Below are 26,096 nucleotides of genomic sequence, written 5' to 3'. Positions count from 1 at the left end.
CTCAGTCACCCTCTGGTGAGAAGCTCGCATCCCCCTCCTCATACCTACAAAAAGTATAAAAACTTGTGAATCAAGGTCTGAAAGAAAAGAGAAGCACAAAAAGAAGAAACACGAAAGAAAAGAGAATGCCTAAGAGCCTGGAACAAAGAAGGAAAAAGGGCAATTGAAAGGATCCAAACCCTTTGGAGGAGACTACTCCTGTGGAGGGATGACCCTTCCTTCTGCTAAGACATCAGCTGTTGGAGGAACTGGGGGCTGTAGAGGAAGCGTCGAAGGACCCTCACGCCTCGATGGTTTTCCTGGGTGGGATACCTGGCCAGCCCTCCTTAGTCGTTCCTTAGAGAGAAGGTTCAAGAGGTTCACTGGACCTCCACGTAAGAGTCAGCGTTACTCATCATTATACTACTCGCAAAGGTTAGGAATGGATGAAGAAAGAATCGGCTTAGCCACTCGATCATCAAAGCGCCAGCCTCGGGGGGTGTACCACCTACCCGGTGGGGGATTCACGATGAACCAACGAGAGTCAAAATAATGTGCTTTAGGTGGAATGCCCTCGAATAAGAAGTCCTCGACACGCTCCCTATAAAGCGTGTACAAGTGATAGCGAGACTGCCCTAGCTGAAAACGATAAAAACAGAAAAGAAGATCAACAGTGGGGGGGCACCCTTCTCTCTTGACACAAAATGAAAAAACCTGCCAATTGAGCCTAGCCATTGGGATGTAGCTAGGCTGGAGCCAGACCGCTTTGACAAAGAAATTCTACTCCAAAGGGGTGGAGTGAAAAGCGCAATCCAAAGTGAAAACTTATTTCATGAATCGCCATGCATCCTTCCGAAACGGTAACGACACAGGATTCGTTCGGCTCAGGCAATCTGGCTCAATAAGAAGAGGGAATACAATAGTTGCTCACTAATTGAGCAATCTCATCGACTGTTAGGGAAGAATACTTGCCCATAAGGAACCAACAAACATGCCCTTTGAGATCCTGGGTACAAAAATATACACTCCTAGATGACATGATTTTTGGAAAACGGGGAGAAATCCAAAATAGGAGAAAAGATAACCCAAAGAACTTGGTACTAAAGAAACATGTTTCCTAAAGAAGAAGGGAAAAATATGATGAAAGGGAGAGGAAAAAAATGAAGAAGCTAGCAGCAAAAATAGCTAGTAGCAAGATGGCTCACAAAAAAAGAGCTAGTGGCAGTGTGCACGCAGGGCTCGTGGCTAAAGATCTTATGACGGTGGCCTCGCGGCAATGATGATGGAATTTAAGGAGGGAGGCAATAAGGCTTGTGGCGAGCGCAAGGAAGCCTCACGGTGAGGCAGATGAAATCTCATGGCAAGGGAGAGGCAAGTTGGAGCAAGGCTTGCGGCAAAGGAGGCAGCTTGCGGCAAGCAAGGAAGCCTCGCGGCAAGATCGAGGAAGGCTTGTGGCAAAGTTAGAAGCTCGTGGCAAAGAAAAAAAAGCTTACGATAAGCCAAGACGCTAGGTCATGCGTAGGATAGTTTTGCTCATAAGGTTTCAACTGCCTTGATGCATAAGCAACTACCTTACCTTTTTGCATCAATACACACCCAATTCCCTATTTGGATGCATCACTATAGATAACAAAACCTTCGGATCCTTCAGGGATAGTTAATACTGGCGCATTGACCAGCCTCCTCTTTAATTCCTCAAAACTAGATTCACACTTCTCTGTCCATTCAAACTTAGTGCCTTTACGAGTGAGCTGAGTTAGTGGTCCTGCTAGTTTGGAGAATCCTTCAATGAACCTCCTGTAATACCCAGCTAAACCTAAAAAGCTGCGTACTTCACTTACATTGGTTGGTCTTGACCAATTCAACACTGCTTCTACCTTTCTAGGGTCCACTTCTATTCCTTGTGCTGTTACCACATGCCCAAGAAATACGACCCGTTCCAACCAAAATTCACATTTCTTGAATTTTGCGTATAGCTTCTTTTCCTTTAGAATTCCTAACACCATTCTCAAGTGTTTCTCATGTTCTTCTTCGCTTCACGAATACACCAAGATATCATCAATAAAGACAATAACAAACTGATCCAAGAACTCATAGAAAATTCGATTCATCAGATCCATGAAAACTCTTGGTGCATTAGTCAAACCAAAGGGCATGACCAAAAACTCATAATGGCCATACCGTGTTCTGAAAGCTGTCTTTGGAACATCCTCAGCTTTGATCCTCAGTTGATGGTATCCTGACCTTAGATCAATCTTTGAAAACACTCGAGCACCACGTAATTGATCAAACAAGTCCTCGATTCTGGGAAGAGGGTACTTGTTCTTAATGGTGATTTTATTTAATTCCCGATAATCAATGCACATCCTCATTGATCCGTCTTTCTTCTTGACGAAGAGTACGGGTGCTCCCCATGGAGACACACTAGGTCGGATCAATCCTTTCTTTAATAAATCTTCTAATTGAGTTTTCAACTCTTGTAACTCCTTTGGTGCCATCCTATAAGGAGCTTTAGAAGTTGGTGCAGAACCAGGAACTAGATCAATAGTGAACTCTACTTTTCGTTCGGGTGGCATTTCGATCAGATCATCAGGGAATACTTCTGGAAAATCCTTGACTACCTTAACATCATTTATTGCCAATTCGTCACCTTCCTTCACTAAAACTGACATTAAGAATCCAATACAGTCTTCTGACCATAATAGCTTCTCAGCCTTCATTACCGAAATGACACAAGGGGGGTGTTTCATTAACATAGAATGGTGAAGTTCTATCCCTTCAGGACTCCTACAAATTATTTCCCTCTCAGAGCACAATATGGTCGCATGATGTTTGGAAAGCCAATCCATTCCCAAAATCACATCAAACTCCTTCATCTGTAAAACATATAGGGTTGTTTCTAAAAGCTGTCCACCAATCTCTACCTTAGCTATTTTTATTATACGATTCGTGCTTACTGTTTCTCCTGAGGGCATAATTATTTCTAAGGGAGTGCCTGAATATTCCACATATGTGCTGAGTTTACTTGCAAAATTTAAAGATATGAAAGAATGTGTGGAACCTGAATCAAATAAAGTATAAGCAGACCTTCCAGAGATAAGGACATTACCGGCCAACACGTGAGGATCCTGATCCTTCTCTTGACTTGAGAGCGCATATACTCTAGCTTGACCTCTGGGGGGATTTCCTGGCTTTTGATGATATGGTTGTTGTTGCTGCTTCTTGGGACAAAATTTAACCCCGTGTCCTGTTTCGCCATAATTATAGCATACACCTGTTCCGATTAGGCATGTTCCAGAATGACGCCTTTGACACTTCCCACACACTGGGTACTGTTGAAAATTACTTAGTGTTGGTCCCCCTCGATTCTTCTTTGCAAAGTGTTGCTTCCCTTTGCCCTTGTCTTCCCATTTACGCTTTTCTGATGGCCCTGACTGCGGCGGCTTACTATTGCTATTGGAGCCTTCTTTAAAGTTGGCTAGCTGGGCCTTAGCTAGCACTTCATGATATGTGCCCAACTCGAAAGTTACGACCACCTGTCGTAGATCATCCCTCAGGCCTTATTCAAATCGCCTGGCTCACTTTTGCTCCGTATCCACAAGCTCTGGAGCAAATCGTGATAGTTCATCAAATTTTCTTTCATATTCAACTAAGGTCATGCTACCTTGCTTCAACACAGGAAATTCTGCTTCCTTTTGATTACGGATATTGGTAGGGTAATACTTTTTAAGAAAGAGTTCCTTGAATTCCTCCCAGGTCCACATATGTCCTTGTGGTCGGGATCTGGCAGTGGAATCCCACCAATGCCTTGCTCCGTGCTGTAACATGAATGTGGCACATGCCACTTTCCTAGCATCTGGACAATTAATGAGATTGAAAATCCGCTCAATTGAGGATATCCAATCTTCAGCCACAAGAGGGTCTAACTCGCCCTCAAAAGTTGGAGGCTGGAACTTTCTGAACTGTTCTACTAATGCCACATTATTTTCTGGATTTTCGGGAGGGGGTGTAGTTCGAGGAACTACATTGCGAAGGGCATTGATGAGCTGCATAAGTTGATTGTCGAGACCATTGCCTTCGTTAGTTGTAGGTTGTGACTGTCTTCCCCTATTGCTTCTACCTCGTGTCGCCATATCCTATAAAATACCAAATCAGTGTCTAATTGCAAGGTACCTAAGGTTAAAGAGTACTATGGTGGAACTTTGTGTTAACTATGATTTGTTAGTCCATTGTTTTGTCTACCAATATGTATAACACGCAACTAAGGAGCTTCCAGGTAAGGAGGGGGGTCACGTGGACCACTTAAGTCCCAAGCTCGCCTTAGACAGTTTAGGTCTTTGTGACAAAGCCCTTAGCGCGGTCACACACATCGATATACTCAACAATAGATTCATGTTTAATTATGATTCATTATGCAAGCTCTTCTTGTTGAACTTGATTTCTAATTGCTTTCATTCTAATAAGCCCTCCCTAAACAAGTATTTTCGCTATAATCATGAACTCTTGAGTTTGGGGCAATATCATTAGTGAAAAATGAATACTAAGAATCATATCTCTCACATACTTATTTCAACATGAGCTTCATACGTGTGCATATATAACATCATATGCTCATAAATATAGTTTGAGAGAATAACTGCATAATCATAAGGAACAATGCTCTCATGAGAATAATCTATGAGGTATAAACATGGTATTCGTAAGTGTAGCAATTCTTATAACATACCTGGAGACTGGAAGCTTGGACGGGTTGTGGTGGTTTTCATGAAAAGAATTTCCTTACAAATCCTTCAAAAACTAAAATTCTTTCCTTTGAAATAATTTGGGTCTACAGGAAAGTAAACATGCTCTGATACCACTATGTGACACCCGTAACTTAAAGACATGCTTAATAATAATATCCATATGAAATTCAAAGTTTAGCGCAGACGAAAACTTGAGAAACCAAACTTTAATAAACTTAAGTAAAGTTTTAGCCATAATAAGATTCAGAATATCTTTTGTGTAAATAAAAAGTTTGGTACTGAAAACATGGCTTCAATAATATAAAGAAAGACTTAGCAAATATAATAGCATCCATACTGAGAAATCTGGACTTAAAATGAGACTTGGCTCTTTTCATAAGCTTAAATAAGCTACATATGGTGTAGCAATCCTGTACATATATCATAAGAGTGTAATATCGAAAATATTACAAAACATCATTTTGACTATTAAAAGTTATCTTCAAATATCCACCACACTCCACGTCCACGTTCCGATCTCCTCATTCATAATCACCTGGGGGGAAAATATGGGATGAGATTCTTGCGAGTCTCAGTAAGTACAAGCGAACCATCATATGTATTTAAACAAGTCATGACATAACATAACATATCATATGGAGACACGAGAGGTTCTACCAACTATGAGGGCATGAACCCTCGTGCGTAGCGCTACCGAGCTCCGGTCCTGAAACTTGCGTGAACATAACATAACATGAGGGACCACATAACATAATTCATGGGCATGCTTAAACAACATAAATAGTTCATAATGTACTTACTTCAACTTGTTTGGGCAAGATTTGAATGTTTAAGGCTTCACACCTTACTGGGTTTGTTTTTCTGCAGAAATCATGCATTTAAGTGAATTCAACTTTAAATATTTTTACACAGGGTTGTAGGTAATTAAAATAGGAGAACAACTGTGAGAATTTCAGGCTTAACGGAGGTCGGATGCGTCCTTACGGGCCCTCGGAAGGGTGGCCACGCGCTACCCCCTTCTCTATTTTTGCAACCCAAAATTAAAACGGCCATAACTCTCTCATTTTAACTCCGATTTGAGTGCCGTTTGAACCTATGCACTGCCCTTTCAGTGTACTACGATCTTACAGAAAGAAAAGTGACTTACCTTTTAGCTTTCTTCTTTGTTTTTGGCGATTTTCAATCTGGTCTCCCCCTTGGCTTCTCTTGCCTTCTTCTTTGGTTTCTTCTTCTCTTGCTTTTCCTCTTCTATTTTTCCTTCTACGTGGTCCAACTCTCCACCCCTTTTATAGTCCTTTTACCTCCAAGATTCAAGATCACATTTGGTTATTTTCTATCCTAGCCATGATTACTATGTTTGAAAAACTTACCTTGATTCCATGCTTATCCTAGAAGCTTTTCCCTCTCCCAATCCATTCCTTCCATTTGCCCCTTACGTGACCCTTTATTCAACCCATCTTATCCTTATCTTTTAGCAAGTCAATAACATACTTCCAACTCCATTTACTTTTGAATTAAGGAATGAGTGTAATCATGGTTTAAGACTTTTGAATACAAATCATCCAATAACACTTTACCACCTCAAGGCTTCTTCAATAAGCCTTCCTTATGTCAATTAGTCTCCCAAGTCAAGTCTTCCAAGTTAATCCATTCCAAGACTTTTGATGTAAAATCATCCAATACTATTCTACCATCTTAAGGCTTCTCAAACAAGCCTTTAATTTATCTACTTTTCTTCCCTAGTAATGATGGCTTATTTTGAAATTCTTTCACTTGATTCTTCCTTCCTTTAGAAGCCTTTCATTCTTCCAATCTCATGCCTTCAATTGCTCCTAACGTGGCTTCCAAGACAACCCTTCTTATCCATTTGCTTTGGTGAGCCAATAAAATTCTTCCAAGTTTTACAATTCCAAGACTTTTGGGGTAAAGCTCATCATTACAAAGACTTTAGGGAAAATTCTCAAACAAGCTAATCCTAAGCCTTCTTGAATAAGAATTCATCATTGCTAATATTCCCATTCGTTGGAGACAGGCTATTTTTATTACAAGTTAGGATATTTTCTTTTAGGTCCCAAAACACTTTATTGCAATATTCAACCTTTATATTAAATTTTGGATATTACATATTTGAATCAAAATCTCGGGTGTTACATTCTCCCCCTCTTAAAATAAATTTCGTCCTCGAAATTGCCTTTAGTTGAGGTCATCAAACAGTTGGGGGTATTTGGACCGTAACTCATCCTCACGGCCCAAGTTGCTTCTTCGACTGAGTGATGTTGCCATAATACCTTGACCAATGGTATTTCTTTATTACGAAGCTTCCGAACCTCTTGAGCTAGAATGCGTATTGGCACCTCTTCAAACTTCAGATCTTGCTGGATATCCAATGGTTGATGCTTGATTACGTGAGTTGGGTCAGGGACATATTTTCTAAGCATTGATATGTGAAAAACATCATGTACTGCTGAAAGTTCTGGTGGTAAAGCCAGCTGGTAAGCAACATTCCCAACTCGCTTCAAGATCTCAAATGGACCTATGTATCGAGGTCTGAGCTTTCCTTTCTTCCCAAACCGTAGGACTCCCTTTATGGGCATAATCTTTAAGAATACCTTATCACCTACGGTAAACTCCAAATCCTTTCTTCTTTTATCCGCATAGTTTTTCTGTCTATCCTGAGCCTTTTTCATATTAATCTTGATTCTTTCAATGGCCTGAACTGTTTGCTCCACGATTTCTGGACCCAGTATCTTTCGCTCACCAACTTCATTCCAATGAATAGGTGATCTGCACTTTCTTCCATATAATGCCTCATAGGGTGCCATGCCAATAGATGCATGATAACTATTATTGTACGCAAATTCAATTAATGGTAGATGCCTTTCCCATTGACCACCAAACTCTAGAGCACAACTTCGAAGCATATCCTCTAAAGTCTGAATTGTTCTCTCAGATTGTCCATCTATTTGAGGATGGAAAGTTGTACTAAAACTCAATTTGGTGCCCATAGCACGGTGTAGGCTCTTCCAAAAGTTTGATGTAAACCTAGAGTCCCTATCAGATACAATAGATACTGGAACACCATGCAATCTTACTATTTCCTTGACATACAGTCGTGCAAACTGGTCCATTGTGAATGTCATCCGAACTAGTAAGAAGTGAGCAGATTTGGTAAGTCGATCCACGATCACCCAAATAGCCTCATGACCTGTTGCTGATCTTGGAAAGCCCACAACGAAATCCATTGTCACATGTTCCCATTTCCACTCTGGTACCTCTAGTGACTGCAGCAACCCAGACGGTCGCTGATGCTCAGCTTTCACTTGCTGACATACCAGACACTTCCCAACAAATTTAGCTCCTCCTTCATATTTCTCCACCAAAAGATTACCTTTAAATCATGATACATCTTTGTACTTCTAGGATGTACCGAGTAGGGAGTGGAGTGGGCTTCCTCTAGAATTTCTTGCTTTAGTTCCTCAAAATTTGGCACACAAAGGCGCCCTTGGTAATAAAGTGTGTCATCACTAGCTATTGTGAAGTCCTTTTGCTTCTCAGTATTAACCTCAGCCTTGATGTATTCAAAGAATTGGTCTCCCTTCTGATGGCTCTTAATCCGATCACGGAGAGTCGGTCAAACAGAGAGTGCTGCCATACGAGCATTAGAATTAGATGGCATAGCAACAATCTCGAGGCTTAACCTCTCGAACTCCTTCCACAAAGGCTTTTGTGCTGTCAAAGCTACTACTTGGCCCATTTTCTTTCTACTCAAGGCGTCAGCCACAACGTTTGCTTTACCGGGGTGGTAGTGGATTTCGCAGTCATAGTCCTTTACCAATTCTAGCCATCTCCTTTACCTCATGTTCAACTCTTTTTGCGTAAAGATGTACTTGAGACTCTTATGGTCGGTATAGATATCACATTTTCCTCCATACAGATAGTGTCTCCAAATCTTCAAAGCATGCACAAACTGCAACAAGTTCTAGGTCATGCGTAGGATAGTTTTGTTCATAAGGTTTCAACTGCCTTGATGCATAAGCAACTACCTTACCTTTTTGCATCAATACACACCCAATTCCCTGTTTGGATGCATCACTATAGATAACAAAACCTTCGGATCCTTCAAGGATAGTTAATACTGGCGCATTAACCAGCCTCCTCTTTAATTCCTCAAAACTAGATTCACACTTCTCTGTCCATTCAAACTTAGTGCCTTTACGAGTGAGCTGAGTCAGTGGTCCTGCTAGTTTGGAGAATCCTTCAATAAACCTCCTGTAATACCCAGCTAAACCTAAAAAGCTGCGTACTTCACTTACATTGGTTGGTCTTGACCAATTCAACACTGCTTCTACCTTTCTAGGGTCCACTTCTATTCCTTGTGCTGTTACCACATGCCCAAGAAATACGACCCGTTCCAACCAAAATTCACATTTCTTGAATTTTGCGTATAGCTTCTTTTCCTTTAAAATTCCTAACACCATTCTCAAGTGTTTCTCATGTTCTTCTTCGCTTCGCGAATACACCAAGATATCATCAATAAAGACAATAACAAACTGATCCAAGAACTCATAGAAAATTCGATTCATCAGATCCATGAAAACTCCTGGTGTATTAGTCAAAACTCAAGAGCACATCCTAGCCCTTGATCTTACTTTTTGAGACTCCATCTCAACCCTTGGAAGAAAACACAATCCATGTCGTGGTCTCTTTAATTCTCAACCATTGGATTATTTTGCCTTTGCAAGACTTAATCTCCCCCATTAAAAGAAAGCACACTTTTAATGTGTTGGCAATCCATGCCATTTCCTTTATTTAAATCCCCATCCTTGGACTTATTCTCTTTTCAAGAATACATCTCACCCATTAGATCTCTTGAATTTCCCATTTATTTCTCATTTACTTAAATGAGACTATTTTCATAACCATCACACTTGAGAGACATAATTAATTTCTTTCTCATTTAATTTAATGGGACCGTTTTCCACCATCAATGCATGACTAATTTATTTTCTTTTGAATTTTTCTTTTAATCTAACACCATCATGCTTCTCCATTAATGCTTGAAAGACCAAAATTATTTCTTTTTACATTTAATTAAATCACCCATTTATACTTGAACAAGACTTTGCCAAGTGTCACCTTTTAAACTCATACTTGGCTCCCAAGTTCTCATCTCATCCACCCATGTGGCATTTCCATATTTATTCACCAATTTAGGGAAAACATAATTATTTTCTCAAATAATTCAATATCCACCATTTCCCTATTTTTCATAATTAAATTCCTTTATGGAATTAATTCTAAAATTATCAAAATACCCTTTGTGAATTTATTAATCCCATATATCTCCACATAAATATAAATTTAATTCACTTACTCACTTAATTTCACATAAGAATTATTTCTAATTTATCAAAATACTCTTTTTATTGGACTTCACTTTTCAAATTACCAAAATGCCCCTCTCATAGGGCACCCATATTCTCAAGGATCTAACACCTCCTCAAGGGCATTTTTGGAAGTTTTCTTACTTTCTTTCTCATTCTCATAACACTAGGATTACTGGATATTACATTCCACCCTCCTTAAAAGAATTTCGTCCTCGAAATTCACTTTATCATAAACTCCTGCCCAAGACAATCACATTCTCGGGCTACATGCCAAATTCTCATGCTTGAGAATCTAATAGCCTATCCATTTCTCGCATTTACCTTGGGTTATACCCACCTCGAGGTCTAGCTTAAGCTTTTGGTCCCACAACTCTCAGGGACATTTAACAACCAAACATCGCTTTAGCCTCTCGCCAAACCGCACATCTGGTCACGGTCATGGTTACTGCAACAATGTCCATCACCGGATGGATTTTCTCTACTTCGAAGCATCGCTTCGCAATCCACTTCCCATTTTCCCATCGATCGAACAAACTCTCACTAACATTGCATCGCTAATCAGTCTACCACGATTTTACGCCGATCACACATGGCAACGTTTCCCACTACCAATCACACATGGCCACGATTTTGCGCTGGTCCAACCAGCAACGTCTTAGCACTGATCATCTATCGCAATGTCACTTTTAGTGCCCACAAGACATTGTGACACCCATTTCACCATGGTATACCGCCATTTATTACAAGCATGCATAGTTTGTGTTGATCCTCATGGCAACCTCTCATTACCGATCAACTAACCATGCTAGCACTACATGGGAAGCAACCATTTGGCTCACCTAGCAAACTTTAACCATTTCAAACATGGTCTTCTACCCTGACCAGCCGACCCTCATTTATTGATACGATTACGCATAATCGACATGCCCAACACCATGCCAGGTTATTCTCATTTCAACTATACGTGCATTACTCGAGTCCGCCTCGAGCTTGGCGATGCACGCACCATTACAATCTCACCTCGAGCTCAACCATGCTCGGGCCACAACCTTCTCCCAACTAGGAGCTCTTCGCATAAGCACACAGAATACCTTTGCCTTCTTTTCTAGCCGATATCACACACTAGTAAGGGTCTCATACCCATACCAGGGAACTCTTCACTGAGCAACCCATCTTCAATACTTCACCCAATTCAGCTTTCACAATCATGCCCCATGCTAGGTCTTACCTTGGTTATTAAACCCTACCGCGAGTCAAGGATCCTACCATTGCGCTTAAGGCCGCAGAACCATTAATGGGGTCTCGTCATCACCCACGGTGCGTGGCACAAGTGATTGGTTTATTACCATCTACACAATCACTTATTGCATCACACCTGTAGGATGACTCGTGCCTTTGGTCCGCACCACAACAAGCTATCATGGTTACACCCCCATTCTTGTAGCGGTCTTCTAGCCAAATTTACTCGCCCAGCTTTAACTTCATTGGGACTTTTCAAATCTCACCATTTCTCAACAGAGTCTCTTACCCTAGAGACACGAAACTTTCAACCATCCTAAATTAGGTTCATTCTCAATCCGCAATAGACACCTGACTTAAACCATGCATAATGGTTCCCTTTGTCCTCCTCGGCAAGGACAACACCATGACAGCAACGAATTTCCCCCCACAGTCGTTGCATCTCAAATTTTATAGGCACCAGCCTTCATAGCCATTCACACTCGGCTTCGAGGTCCTACCATGCACCATGGTTACCTTTGACCTTCCTGACAACATCTTTTCCTGACAGCGACGATGACACCACCATGTCATCTCAAAAGACTCGTTGCTCCATGAATCTCACTGGTCATCGGGATCAGCACGACCCCACTCTTAGGTCGCCTTCCTCATATCACTTTCTATACTTATAGCAGCTAGCTACTTCCCCGAGAGACTCTGGCTTCTCTCAGACTTCTTATAGCCTTTGCTATAACTAGTTCTCACCGCTCGATGAGCAACCACATGGGCTCTAACACCACAACAGCTTCACTAACCGATTTTCTTTCACAACCATTAACCTTAGACACGAGGTTAATTCTCCTCAATTGCCCACACACTAAGGCATCCTTCGAGCTGTATCACTTACAGCCATTAGGTGATTTCATCACCTCAACACCACTCTTGGAAACCAATCTTGTCCCATAAGCTCTTCCTTCGAGCTCTCGTCACCCATTGGCTACATCTTAAATTTTCCCTCATCTTTCATCTAACCAACCTGATTAGCTCTAGCAGGATCGCCCGGCTTACAACCAACACAACCTGTCTCCAAGCACTACTCTTGCATTCAACAACTATGACTTTGATTTAAACTCCACCCATTGGGAATCACCCCTGCCACTCATGTGGAATTCACACTTCCACTTGATGCCGTATGACTCACCTTCCTACTCAGGCATTCGCTATTTCGTTGGCTTTCCCCCAGGTGATCTCTCCTGGTAGAGTTATAGTGCATTAGGACGTTTATCCCAAACTGTTGCCCTATACTCAACTTTTCTTGAGAGAACATCTCAAGTTCTACCTTGACCACATTTCACACTACCGTTTATAGCTCTCACTCTGAAGCCACACTCCTTTAAGCAGCACAATTCTACCTTAACCAACCATCTTTTATCACCTTGGATCTCTTTCTCAAAATTCACCTGGTCTAACCACCAGGACCCGTTGAACCTTTATACTAAAGGCATACACAGTACCCAATAAGGCTTTACATCACAGTCCTCGAGCCTTACGCTCCCATCATTGCCATCAGGTGCTACCACCTGGCAATTGCCCTGTGTCATCAACTGGAAACCCTTCTAGTGCCATATGAGGATATTTTCTCATTTTCGCATTGACACATTCAAAACTAATGCCAAACTATGCAATTGCAAGCCTTCACGGATTTTAAACCATGCCTTAGCCACGCATTCAGCCTACTACAACTCACATCACTGGATTAGAGATCCCTTTACTCGAAGCCTTCACGCACTTCAATATTCTCATCCCATGGTTGGCTTCCAACTCATAAGTCTTGCCCTCCAAGGCACTTACCTAACATCCTGGAACCATTGTGTTGTTGTTTCCAAAATACAATAGTTCGAATTTTTAAGAGTGGGATGCCTATAGATGCCAATGGTCTCAGGATTCGATTACAGTTTAGACACGAAGCTGGAGGGGGCCTTTGAAGGACTGCTTCTGAAGGACACTTCCGAAGGGTTGCTCTTGAAGGACTTGCTTCCAAAGGAGTGGTTCTGGAAAAAATGCTTCTGATGGATTGCTTTCAAAGGAATGCTCCTAAAGGGGTTGGACGGTCAACAATCTTTCGGTTCCAAGGTTTCCTTCCGAAAAGTCTTGTAGAAAAGTGAAATGGTACTTCCGAACAAATGAACATAGCCTTCTGTGTGGACCCAACTTGGTCGAGGACTTCCGAAGGAACCAACTTCCAATGTGGCAACACGCAAACTATTTCTTCCGAATGAATGAATAGTGTGCTTTCGAAGGGACTGTAGAAGGTAAACAAAGGTTAGAAGGCTCGCGGGATTTTCCTCCCGCGAAGACCCTCCGATGCTTAAGTCAATAATGGAAGGAAAATAATCTTGCGGAAGGAAAAATAGGCTAAGTTTCTGAAGGAAAGTAAAAGTGATATACCAATGTCTAGACCCCTTTTTTGAGATTGTAGCTGGCTTTTATAGGGCTCGAGCTTTAAGGACACGTGCCATTTCTTCCCTACGATCCTTCCGAAGTGGTTGGTTTACAGATGGTTTTCTTCAAGAGTCCTGTAACGGAAACTTCCTTCCGAAAGAACGTTTCTGAACGCTTCCGAATGAGCCTTCCACAGTAACTGATTCATTCTGCACAATGCTCGGCCTTTTCTTCCTTTCGATTACTGGGGCATAACATGTGTAGAATTATATTTCTAGGCTTGTTCTTGTTCTTGATTACATTGAAACTAAGAGGGCATACTCTTAGAGATTCATTTCTTATATCACTATTTGTGTTCCTAGCTCATATAGCTAGAGGACCTACTTATACCTAAGTAGGAGGTTGTATTTTTCCCTAACTTTGCTAGAGGGCTTACTTGCTTAAGCAAGAGAATTGTATTTTCCTATCTTGGTGCTAGAGGGCCTATCCGGTGTGATAGGAGGATTATAATAATTTGCTTATAAATCCTTAGTGAGAAGCTATAGTAGTGACTAGGCTTGTTCAAGTCGAACCACTAAGCATTGCTTGTGTCACTCAATTGCTCTTTCTTTGCATTTCATAATTTATGCTTTGTAATCTTTCAACCATCCTTAACTTGCTTCAAAGTTTGTTCTTTTTAAGTAAGAAAATTTTCAGTTTTATGTCAAAATTTTAAATAATCCAATTCACCCCCCTCTTGGGTATTATTGCCATAGCAATTCGATTCTATCAAAGGCAAGATCCTTGTGGCAAGATAGATCCTTGCGGTGAAATCCTTGTGACGAGAGTCTTAAGGCAAAGGTGCTTGAGGCAAGACCCTTGTAGCAAGACAGATCCTTACGGCGAGATAAATCCTTGCGGTGAGGTCCTTGAGGCGAACATCCTTGTGACGAGCATCCTTGCGGCAAACTCCTTTGCAACAACTTTAATTACGACAACCTTATTTCCCCTAACATCAAGCTCGAGTAGGTCCCACATCATAAAATTTAATTGTTGTATTTTTTGCAACAACAACAAGATATATCACATATAATTTCTAGGGAAAACCACTCACATGATCACACTTATTTGGCGACCTCAATACAAGTGACTTGCCTTAAAATACGTGTCAACCTTGATTATCGCACAAGTCCTCAAATCTGATGGCCAAATCTTCTCCTGACCAACGATTTACCCAAGGAAATCAATATTCGTAATTTTCCTAATTCCTCCACAATTTTACCAATTTTCTCCTATTTCCCATAAATCATTTTTTTTTTCAAAATTACACAATAATTATTTCTTACCTATTTTTACCAAATATTTTTTCTATAGTAATTCCTAAAATAATTTTCTAAAAATTATAAAAATAATTTCATAAATTAATGTTACCTCACGCGACTTCACGTGCCTAGTGCGTGAATCGCGAGTGGAATCTGCGCGTGCAACTCATGTGGGTTGTCTTTTCAGGCCTGCCTCTCGTCTTTGGCAGGAGCAAATGTCTTTGATGGCTGATTTCTCTCCACCCCCTTGAAGTACACCTCAAGCCGAACCTAGGGGTACCCTTGGATGCCTGAAGTAGTCACCGAAAAAGACTCAAACAACCGTTTACAGGTTTGTCTCTAGCGAAGCCCAATTTTTCGACCAACTATAACAGCCCGCTCCCATCTACGGGTGTCATGAGTGAATAATCAACCGGATTGTTCACCCAACATCAGGATTTGGAAGGGTTGGACTATGTTTCAACAAGAATGCCCTAGGTGGACACTAGGCTTCATCCTTCCCTTTGCTCCACTCAAGGAGTCGGTTCCAAGATTTTGAATAACATTACAGTAGAAGAAACTCGTAACCTCAAGTGAATGCCATCCTTCTTCAGCTCGACTGACTTGTACCAAGGATGACTACCCCAAGCTTGGGTGATATCTTAGGTTATATTGCTTAGTTCGCCTTTTACTCTTGAGCAAAATTTAATTTTTATTTTATTTGCTCAAAATTCCTTAGGTTGCATGTTTTTATAGAAAATCCATTAATTCATTTTCTCTTCAGATACTATCCAAGATCTCCTGGGTTTTCAAAATATTGGGCTATTTTCCCCTGTCTAAGGAAAATTCCACACACATCGATATTTGTCCAAAAATAGAATTTTTAGCCAAAATTGCCCAAAAATCCTTTTATTTTCAAAAATTCTTTTGGGGCCCAAAACTTATTTCACAATTGCCCCAAAACCTCAATGATTTCAAAATGTTAAGAAACATTGGTCGGCAGGCTTGTTGGCATGCCCAACGGTACACTAGTAGCTCGTGCTAGTCGCGAGCTGCAATCCTGTCTCACGCGGCCACCCGTCCGCGCCCGCGTGGCCAGCTCCGCATCTGTTGTAGCCCCTTGCTAGCCCCAAATGCTACTTGCTGCCTTCTTTCACCTTTTTTTTTCTTTCCTTTGGGATTTTTAGCCTAATTTTTCTAAAATTAAACATAGTAAATATACATCAAAATCTCCCATTTTTTCTCACAAATGAGGCTTACACAACCCTCTTGATGCTTATACAACATACATCAAAAAATAAAAATACAAGTCCATGCTAAAGCTTCCAAAGCTTATAGCTTCCAACATTCCCCTTCTCCTGGCACATGAGAGACCTATAAGGTGAGGTAAAAACCTCATGAGCTACAATGCTCAGAAAGGGTGTAACGCAATGTAAAAATGAGTATACAAATATTCATGTAATGCAAGTGATGCATATGTGGTTGGTCTTCTTGCCCTCACATCCACCTTGGTTGAGGCAATAATCTACCCTATTTTCCCATAGTCTAATCTTCCTTATGGCCAAAGGTCCACTAGTACTCAAATTCATATATGCTTGCAAACACATGAAATCTCATATCACATACTTACAAAGCTTGCATGGTTACCCATTCATGGGCCATCCCTTACCTTAGTCTTTATTAGCTTCCAAGCTTTTGCTTCAAAGAGAAACCCTTCCACAAATCCTTCTCCTACATAAGGAGAAATTCCAAAAATGACACTTTCTAAACTAATAAGATTTAAAGATGAAGAGAAAATTGGAAACTTACCTTGCTCCCATTCTTTTCCTCTCCTTTGATTTCTCAATAAAGACTTTTCAATGTCTCCAAATTCCCTATCTTCTTCCCTTCTCTCCTTCCTTTCTTTCTTTCTTTCCTTCTTTCTTGAGATTAATTCCTTTGTCTTGATATCTCAAAACTTAAGACCAAATCCTAGCCCTTGATTTTTCTCTTTAGGAGAAAAAATCACAACCATTAAAACTAACACAATCCATGCCATTTAATCTTCTTAAATCTCAACCCTTGATGGAGAAATAGAGATTTTAGTTTTAATGATGACATCTCTTGCTTTTGCAAAATCTCTTCTATTAAAAGAGATTAAATCAAAATATCTTCAAGGCATAATATTTTTCAAAAGATTGTAAAAGCCGTTAGGCATTTCGTTCCAAAAAGAAGCTTGTGTTTCAAATTTCAAAAGGCCATCTATCGACTGGTCAATATGAGCTATCGACTGTTTTTCAAATATTGGATTAGCTGTCGACCGATGGATTTCCATTTGTCGACCAGCAATATGATTGTCAATTGAAAGACCTTCATCTATCAATAGACTACTTGTCATTTGTCGATTGGTCCTTTGTTCTGAACTTCATTTATCAACCGATGTTCAAACATCTGTCGACTGATCTTATACCTTCCCAAGGAACTGTCGACCGATGCTCTTGCATTTGTCGACCGGCAAAATGCTTGCACAAGGACCTGTCGATAGTTTGAAATGATCTGTCGACCGCTTGCTTCGTAGAGACACATAACGGCTAGTTCATCTTTTGCACTCAAGTGCTCTCTCCACTAATAACGGCCTAATTCAAACATGGGCTTTCAAGAGGCTATAAATACAAGTCATTTGAAGATTTCAAATTACCAAGGCAATCTATGAACAAGCTCCCAAGTGCTCATCAATTGTGCCCTAAGTCTCTTGCTCTCAAGGCTTGTATTTTATTTGTTTCAAAGCATAACTTTTAGCCTTGTATTTATTCTGGATTACATTGTAACTAAGTGGGCAAACTAATCTCTTGTATCATTTCTCGTGTTCCTAGTTTGTAAAGCTAGAGGACCTACTTGTCAAAGTAAGGGTTTTGCTACCTAGATTTGCTAGAGGGCTTGCTTATTTAAGCAAGAGGTTTGTATCTTCCTAGCTTAATGTTAGAGGGCCTATCCGACGTGATATGAGAGTTATAGTGTTTTGCTTGAAAATCCTTAATGAAGAGCTAAGATAGTAGATTAGGCTTAGTTAAGTTGAACCACTATAAATCCTTGTGTTCTTGTATGCTTGTGGTCTTTCCATTTTATCTTTTCAAGCATTCCTTTATTTCTCTCTTATTTCACATATTTAAATCCCTCATTGAAAAAGATTTTCTATTTTTTATTCTTGTATTTTCCATTATCAAAATATTTTTTTAATATACCAATTCACCCCCTCCCTTTTGGTGTGTGCCATAACACTTCTATTCTAAAAATGGAGATTAAATCTCCACCATGCAAAGAAGCACAATCCATGACAACTAAAGGCTTTAATATAAGCCATTGGACCTTCTCCCATTTTACTTCCAAGACAAAACCCCAACCCTTGGATCATTTTGTCTTTAAATCCCAAAATGACATTTTCAAGATTTATTTAATCTTGACTAATTTCACCCTATCACATGAGTGACAATTTCTCCTTTTCTTTTTGCATTACATAAATCCTACATTTTCACACATTAAATGGGATACTAATTTCTATTTTTTTTTTTTGGATTTCTTTAATTTTTCCATAATCATTCCTCTCATAAATGGTAGAATAACTATTTCTTTTTTCTTTTTTATTTAATTAAAATCCTTCCATTCTCTTGAATAAAATATTGCTAAGTGTCACTCTTAAACACTCACTTTAGCTTCCAAGCTTCAATCCAAGCCATCCATCTATCACCACCACAATTATTCACCATTTTAGGGAAAAATAAATTACTTCTCACATAAATGAATTATAAATATTTTTCCCCTCTCAATAATTTAATTCTCTCATGGAATTATACTCCAAATTATCAAAATACCCTTAGTGAATTATCAATCTCATTTATCTCCACACAAATTCACAAATGAGAATAATTCACAACTATACCAAATTCTAAAAAGGAATTATTTACTACCCTCTATTGGGTCTCAATATCCAAATTTACCAAAATACCCCTCTCCTAGGGCACAATTATTCCCATATATCCATTTCTTTCTCAATGGCACTTTTGGAAGTTTCAAACATCCTTCCTTATTTTATAACACCAATAACACAGGATGTTATACCAACTCTCTAAAACTAGCTTAAACCTACACGAAACCTCACCAAAACTTCCAAAAAAACCCTACAAAACATAAGGAACAAAAACCCCTTATCCGCAACCCTCGATTCTCTCTAAAACACCACGAATTTAAGCTTGAACTTCAATAAAACCCTTGGCCTCGAACGCTCTATTTATAGGTAAAATTCTAGCTAAAATCTTTCAAATCCCGAGCCTACATCATCCCTAAGCTTAAAATCTAGCCACTAAGTGGCTCAAGTAGCCCTAAATCATGATAAAATCCACCTTGCCGGCTAAATTTTTCAATCACTTCTGTCATTACAACCCATTCCATCATGGTCGATCTCAACCAACGACCACCACCAATCGACTCATAGTGGTTTGAAACACCTTCTGGACCCCTTGAGCTTCCCTCTCGATGTTGACAAGTGGCTGGGTGACTGTGACAATGCGGCTAGCTAGAAAATTGCAGGTTTCACACCTGACTTTTTGAAATTGCACTTTAGCCCCTCATCTAATTTCTAATTCCATTTTGGATCTTTCCTTAAAACCCTTGAGTTTTCCAACAATTCCATTAAGCCCCATGAGTTCAAAAATCTTCATTTCATTCCCGAAGATCTAGAAAAACATCATTTTGACCTCTCTCATTCAAAATTAGTAATTTGCACTTAGGCCTAAATATACGTAAGACCACTTTTTGATCACGAATCTTTTTGTTTTATCCCGAAACTACTTTAGGGTTGTTCTTTATGTAAAAATCGAATCTCCTTAGGGTTTCGTTGACTTTTTGGAAGTCCCTTACGATTATTCAATTTTTCAAGCCGAAACATAGTTATACCAAAAACTGACTTTGATTTAATTTCTTTCAGCATTATAAATCTCGCCTCTAGACGCTCGTCAATCACATACCTTTTTCCTTAGATATTCATATTTCAGGGTACTTTCTTCCATTGATTCGGTCATTAATTAACTAAATCCTTAAGCCGACCTCCAGTTTCCTGAACTTTCTTAGCACTATGAAATACGGGGTGTTATACTGTACCTATTATTCTTAGTTGTGGATTTGTTATGTATTTTCATGATAGGACAGTTGAATTATTTTAATTTCAATATATTATGATGTGGTAATTTGCAAAATGGTTTAATAATACTTGATGTAGATTATGCTTCATATAGCAAATTACAAAGTACCAGTTTTTCTCTCATTACTTCTTCTAGAAATTCGCATGAAGAAGAGAATATGTGGCATGCGAGATTAAGCCATATGGGACAATATAGATTGGATAGATTAATAGAAGAAGACTTATTAGGCCAAGTTGCAAAAGTGAATCTACCAACTTGTGAAAGTTGTCTGGCAGGAAAAATGGTAAGAAAACCATTTGGCAAACCATTGCAATTAATTCACTTTGACATATGTGGTCCAATGAATGTTAAAGCTAGGAATGGAGGTGTTTACTTCATCACTTTCATTGATGACTATACAAGTTTTGGCTTTGTTTATTTGATTTCTCATAAGTCAGAAGCTTTAGAGTGCTTCAAAAGATATTTGAACTTGGTTGAAAATCAATTAGACGGAAAAATTAAAGCATTAAGAACCGATAGAGGTCACGAGTATTTATCTAAACAATTTAAATTATTGTGTGATGAAAAAGGAATTAAGAGATAATTGACCATTCCACATACTCCAACACAAAATGGTGTTGCAGAAAGAAAAAATAAAACTCTTCTAGAAATGGTTAGGTTAATGATGGCAGGGGCAAAGTTGTTAATCACCTATTGGGGTGATACATTGTTGATTGTTGCCTATCTACTCAATTTAGTACCCTCCAAATCTGTACCTTCTACCCCATATGAGTTATAGACTGGAAGGAAATCTGATCTAAGTCATTTGAAACTCTAGGGATGTGCAACCTATGTTCATGATCCTTCTCACAAACATGGAAAGTTGAGTCTGAGAGGCAAAAAAAGTATATTTGTAAGATACTAAACACACTCAAAGGGATATGTCTTTACTGGTGATCGGGCAAGTAGAAGTGTTACCGAGTTCGAATCTTGAGATGCATTTTTCTTGGAAAATGAATTTCTTAGCAGGGGAGAAATAAATCAAAATTTGTCTCTCTATGAAATTAAGGATCGGGACGATTCTATTGTTCAAAATCGTCTAGTACATTTACCTAGGGAATCTGATCCAAGTGGGAGTAAGATGGGAGTTTCTAAATCTGTTTCGGGTGAACCTCAGATTAGAAAAAGTAGTAGTGGACACATACCTCAATGTCATTTCGATGTTGAAGGTGAAGCTTTTTTAATTATCCTACAAGATGAGGAAGAACCTAATTCTATCCAAGAGACTCTTTCTGGACTTGCTAAAGAAAAATGGCAAAAAGTAATGGAAGAAAAAATTGACTCAATGAAATCAAACCAAGTTTAGACATTGGTTGACCTTTCAAAGGATTGTAAGGCTATTGGAAATAAATGGGTTTTGAAAATCAAGTGCAAAACTAATGGATTCATTGAGAGATATAAGGCATGTTTAGTAGTCAAGGGGTATACTCAGCAGGAAGGAATTGACTATGAAGAAACATTTTCTCCTGTTGTAAGATTTACCTCTATACGCCTTATCCTAACAATAATGGCTAGTTTAGATTTAGAACTACATCAAATGGATGTAACAAACGGTATTTTTAAATGGCGAACTGGAAGAGAAAATTTATATGGAACAACCCAACGGTTTCATAATAGAGGGTCAATAGCATAAAGTGTGTAGACTTATGAGATCCATTTATGGATTGAAACAATCTTCTAAATAGTGGTACTTAAGATTTCATCAATCGATTATCTCATGTGATTTTCAATGATTGATAAAAACCACTATGTGTATGTCAAACAATCTAACGATAAGTCCGTGATCTTATTTCTTTATGTTGATGACATACTTTTGGTTGGGAATGATAAGGAGTATCTTTTGAGTATCAAAGAGTAATTATCCTCCAATTTTGAGATGAAGAACTTAGGTGAAGCAGCATATATTCTTGGTGTTTAGATCAAGAGAGATTGTTCAAAGAAATTGTTAGCTCTTTCCTTAGAGTTATATATTTGAAAGATTCTTGAATGATTTCATATGTAAGATTGTACGCTTATAGATACTCCAATTGCTAAAGGCAAAGGCTTAACTAGAAGGATGTGTCCTAAAACTCCACAAGAAAAGGAACAGATGGCTAGAGTTCCTTATCCTAATGTCGTGGGTAGTCTTATGTATGCTATGATATGTACAAGACCGGATATCTGCTATGTAGTTGGCATAGTGAGTAGATAGTAGTCAAACCCAGGCCAACCCCATTAGAAAGCTATAAAAAGTATAATGAGGTACCTGAATGGTACATTGGATTATTCCCTTTGTTATCAAGGAAAAAATCTGCATCTTAAGAGATATACTTAGGCTGACTGGAGAGAAGATTTAGATGAAAGAAAATCTACCTCTGGATATGTTTTTCTACTTGACAATGGAGCTATCTCTTGGAGTAGCAAGACACAAACTTGTGTAGCTTTATCTACCATAGAAGACGAGTTTGTAGCATTATCAGTGGCAATAAAAGAAGTTTGGTTGAAAAGATTTTTGAACCACTTGGGAGTTGTGAATGACTTGTCGAATTCTATTATTGTGAATCACTAGGGATCTCAAATATCATTTGAAGATCAAACATATCGACACAAGATATAATTTTGTGAGATATATTATTGCATAGAAAAAGGTGCGCTTAGAGGATATCTCTACACACAAAATGATAGCAGATGCATTCACAAAACCTATTCCAAGAGATTTATTCCAAATTCATGTTAAATCCTTGGGAATGGGTAGATGTTAAATGTATTTTTTTGTGAACATTGATATATAATATTATTATTTTTTCCAATTTATGTCAATAAATGATTCATGTTATTTTCATTAATGCTAATTGTGTTTAATACACAAATTAGATAATGCCTACATACATATATACGATGCTTTGCGCATAATGTAAAGTGTAATGCTTTGTGTATATTGCTGAGTGTAATAATTGAAGGTATGTCAGACAGATGGTTGGCTTTCTCACCCGAGCAACCACATCTATGACAAAGTGATTCATAGATGAAAGATATGTTTTAAGCATATCACAAATGCAAGTTAATGAGAGCTCAAGTTTAAAATGAAATCACCTTGATAAGTTATCAAGATGGGGCTATAAAAGGTAGCCAAAAGGTGAAGAGCCATTTCTCACCTTACTTGTTTAAAAATGCTAGGTGGGAGTCCTGTTTAACAGATATGTAAAAAGTAGAGTTGTGGACTCAAGTTAGATACTAAGTGTATCTGAATTATCACCTATACGATATTTAAATAAAATAAGACATACGTTCCATGGGGAAAGGAGAATAATACTGTAGCACGTGTTTCATACATGTGTACAAAGTTCGACCAAAATAGGGTAACAAAAGATATGGATCACTTTTTTTAGTTGTGTGAGACCCTCGAGGTCACAAGGATCTCGTAAAATACTCTTTGATCTTTTAATTGTTTCTTGAAGTTATGATTCGGTGTAGCTATCTTGGAATGCTACCAAAGACCATGTATGATTCGGTTGGATGAAACATATCTAGAAAAGCAATTGAATTATGATGGAAAGATTTCAAAAGGTATGAAAGATTTATTTATGTCACATTTGGATGTATTCACAGGTCGACCACTTATAATCATTCGTTAAATTATAATTGTGAATACAGATTTTATTTAAATAGTGATAAATCAAATTGAGATTTAAATATGAATAAATGTGACTTGATAGTTATAGGGTATAACATACAGACTCTACTTGAATAGTAAAGCTATTATATATACCTAACAGTTGTATAGCAACAAGCTCTCAAAAAAAGAGTATTCTAGTCACACGACCTATTTGTCTGTATGGAATTCACTGAGAAATGATAGTATACGGGTATATGAACCCATTATGTGCAAGTAGGAGATGAAGTATGTAATACCCAAAAACTTTGTAAAGCCTGTATACATAAAGAAATGGAACACTGCAAAGAGTTACAGAAATTTTGGGTCAAAATAGCAGCCTCCAAAATGGGGGTAGAAGTGCAGTTTCAAGAAAACTTGGGGCACAAGTGTAATTTACTAAAACCTTGGGGTATTGGGATAATAAATCCTTTCCCTAGGGGTATAAGGGAAATTTAAGGATGGCCCAGGGACCAAGTGGCAAGGGGTCTAAGTGCAATTACTCGAAAAAGCTCGGGCCAAGGTATAATTCTTGAAACCTTGAAACTAGACCATTAGAGTAACGAACTAAATCAACTAACCTTTGGAAGTAATTATAAGACATGCAAAACTAAGCATGAGGTGGCAGGAGCAAGTGGCAATGTAATAATTACGACGCTAAGTGGCGAGACATTTAGCGAAAGATAATTGGCCCGAAAAACTATAAATAGGGCCTTGGGAATGAAGAACAAAGCATTTGAGTTAGAATTTGGTCTAGATTGATGGCCATTTGAGAGGAGTGGAAGGGAGGATTTTGTTCTTCAAAGAAAAGGGAAAATTCTACAAAAAGAAAGGAAGGAAAGGGTGTTCACGGTGTGGTTTAGATAGTTTGGGGTATTTTGAACACGCCAAACCACACATGCGGTTTGGCATTAAACCAAACCGCGCGGTTTGGTTTGGTCCATGAAAATCGCACTAGACCACACCGCAATTTGCAATGCGGTCTGGTGCGATTTTCGCAGTCTAATGCAATATTGATCAAAGTAGAGCAAAAACCACATATATAAACCAAACCCATACCTAAAACTCAGAATACAATAGAGTAGTAAAAGAGAGAACTTACAGTAGTAGTGAGTGAGAACGAGCACGAGAGAGAGGCAAGGGCCCTAGGCAGCCCACCCAATAGCGATTGCCGGCCACCGAGTGAGATGCAACGAGTCAGCGACCATTGGCTACAACGTTGTGGATGGCGACAGTGGGGGGCGGTGGAGATATCGTCGGTGGAGCTCGCAGCGATGAAAGACAGTGGCAGCGATTGAAGAGAGGCTATGGGAGTAGAGAGTGAGAGAGAGAAATGAGAAATGAGGGTCACTTGTGCCAGGCAGAGAGAGTGCAAGAGAGAATAGTGGGACGGAGAGGCTATGGGAGCAGAGAGATAGAAAGAGAATATGTGTGTGTGAGAGAAAGAAAAAGAGAGATGGGGGCGCCATTTCTAGAGAGAGAGAGAAAAATGTGGGGTTGCGTGTGAGTCTGTCAATTCAAAATGTCTTAATGGCATTGGCACCCGTGTAGAGTATCTTTAATTAATACAAAGGATGGCTTTTTATTAATTTAATAATAATTTATATAATTATATTTTTTATTATTTCTAAAGAGTCGGGCAGCCTAAACTGTGTAAACTGCGATTTAGGCATACTGCAAACCGTTTTCGACCGCTCTGATGAAAAAATTGACCGATTCGGCACGGTCCGGTTTAGTCTGGCCGATTTCCACGGTGTGCCAATTTTTTTGCACACCCCTAAAGGGAGGAATCGGAGAAGAAATGAGGGAGAACGGGGTTCACCGAAGTTTTCAAAGCTTCACTGGAATTTGGGCCAAAACTTCCAAAAAATAGCAAGGTAAGTTCAGTTTAAGCTTATAATCAGGTAGAGGGGAGAAAGAGGAAGCCATAGGTTCAAACGAGAGTCAATTCGGAGATAAAACGAGGGAGAAAAGGTTAAAAAATTGAGAGGTTATCGCGTCATCGTCGGAGAAGATAGCGGCGCGTGCAGTACACGCACCGGAGAAGGCTGCGCGTGCAGCGCATGGTTCACCTTCCCAAGGCACGTGAGGTAGCGTGAGGCCTAATTTTCCCATACAAATTTCCAAAAAAAGTTAGTTAATTCAAGTAGAACAAGATTATGCAAAAATATTTTATGTTTGAATTACATAAACTGGTGTTT

At 39.2% G+C, this 26,096-nt stretch overlaps 1 long non-coding RNA gene across 1 annotated transcript; it reads right to left on the bottom strand.

The window, feature by feature from the left end:
* Positions 1-5,126: 5,126 nt before the first annotated feature.
* LOC127791775 (uncharacterized) lies at positions 5,127-5,968 on the bottom strand. The gene is made up of 3 exons (XR_008020991.1): positions 5,872-5,968; positions 5,525-5,585; positions 5,127-5,259 (listed from the first exon to the last, which is right to left on the bottom strand). It is a non-coding gene; the product is annotated as an uncharacterized LOC127791775 (long non-coding RNA).
* Between the last annotated feature and the right edge of the window lie 20,128 nt (positions 5,969-26,096).

Source organism: Diospyros lotus, chromosome 15, assembly GCF_014633365.1.
Source record: "Diospyros lotus cultivar Yz01 chromosome 15, ASM1463336v1, whole genome shotgun sequence".
NCBI classification, from domain to species: domain Eukaryota; kingdom Viridiplantae; phylum Streptophyta; class Magnoliopsida; order Ericales; family Ebenaceae; genus Diospyros; species Diospyros lotus.
The sequence above is the reverse complement of the archived record's forward strand: the minus strand, read 5'-3'. Positions and strand labels throughout refer to the sequence as shown.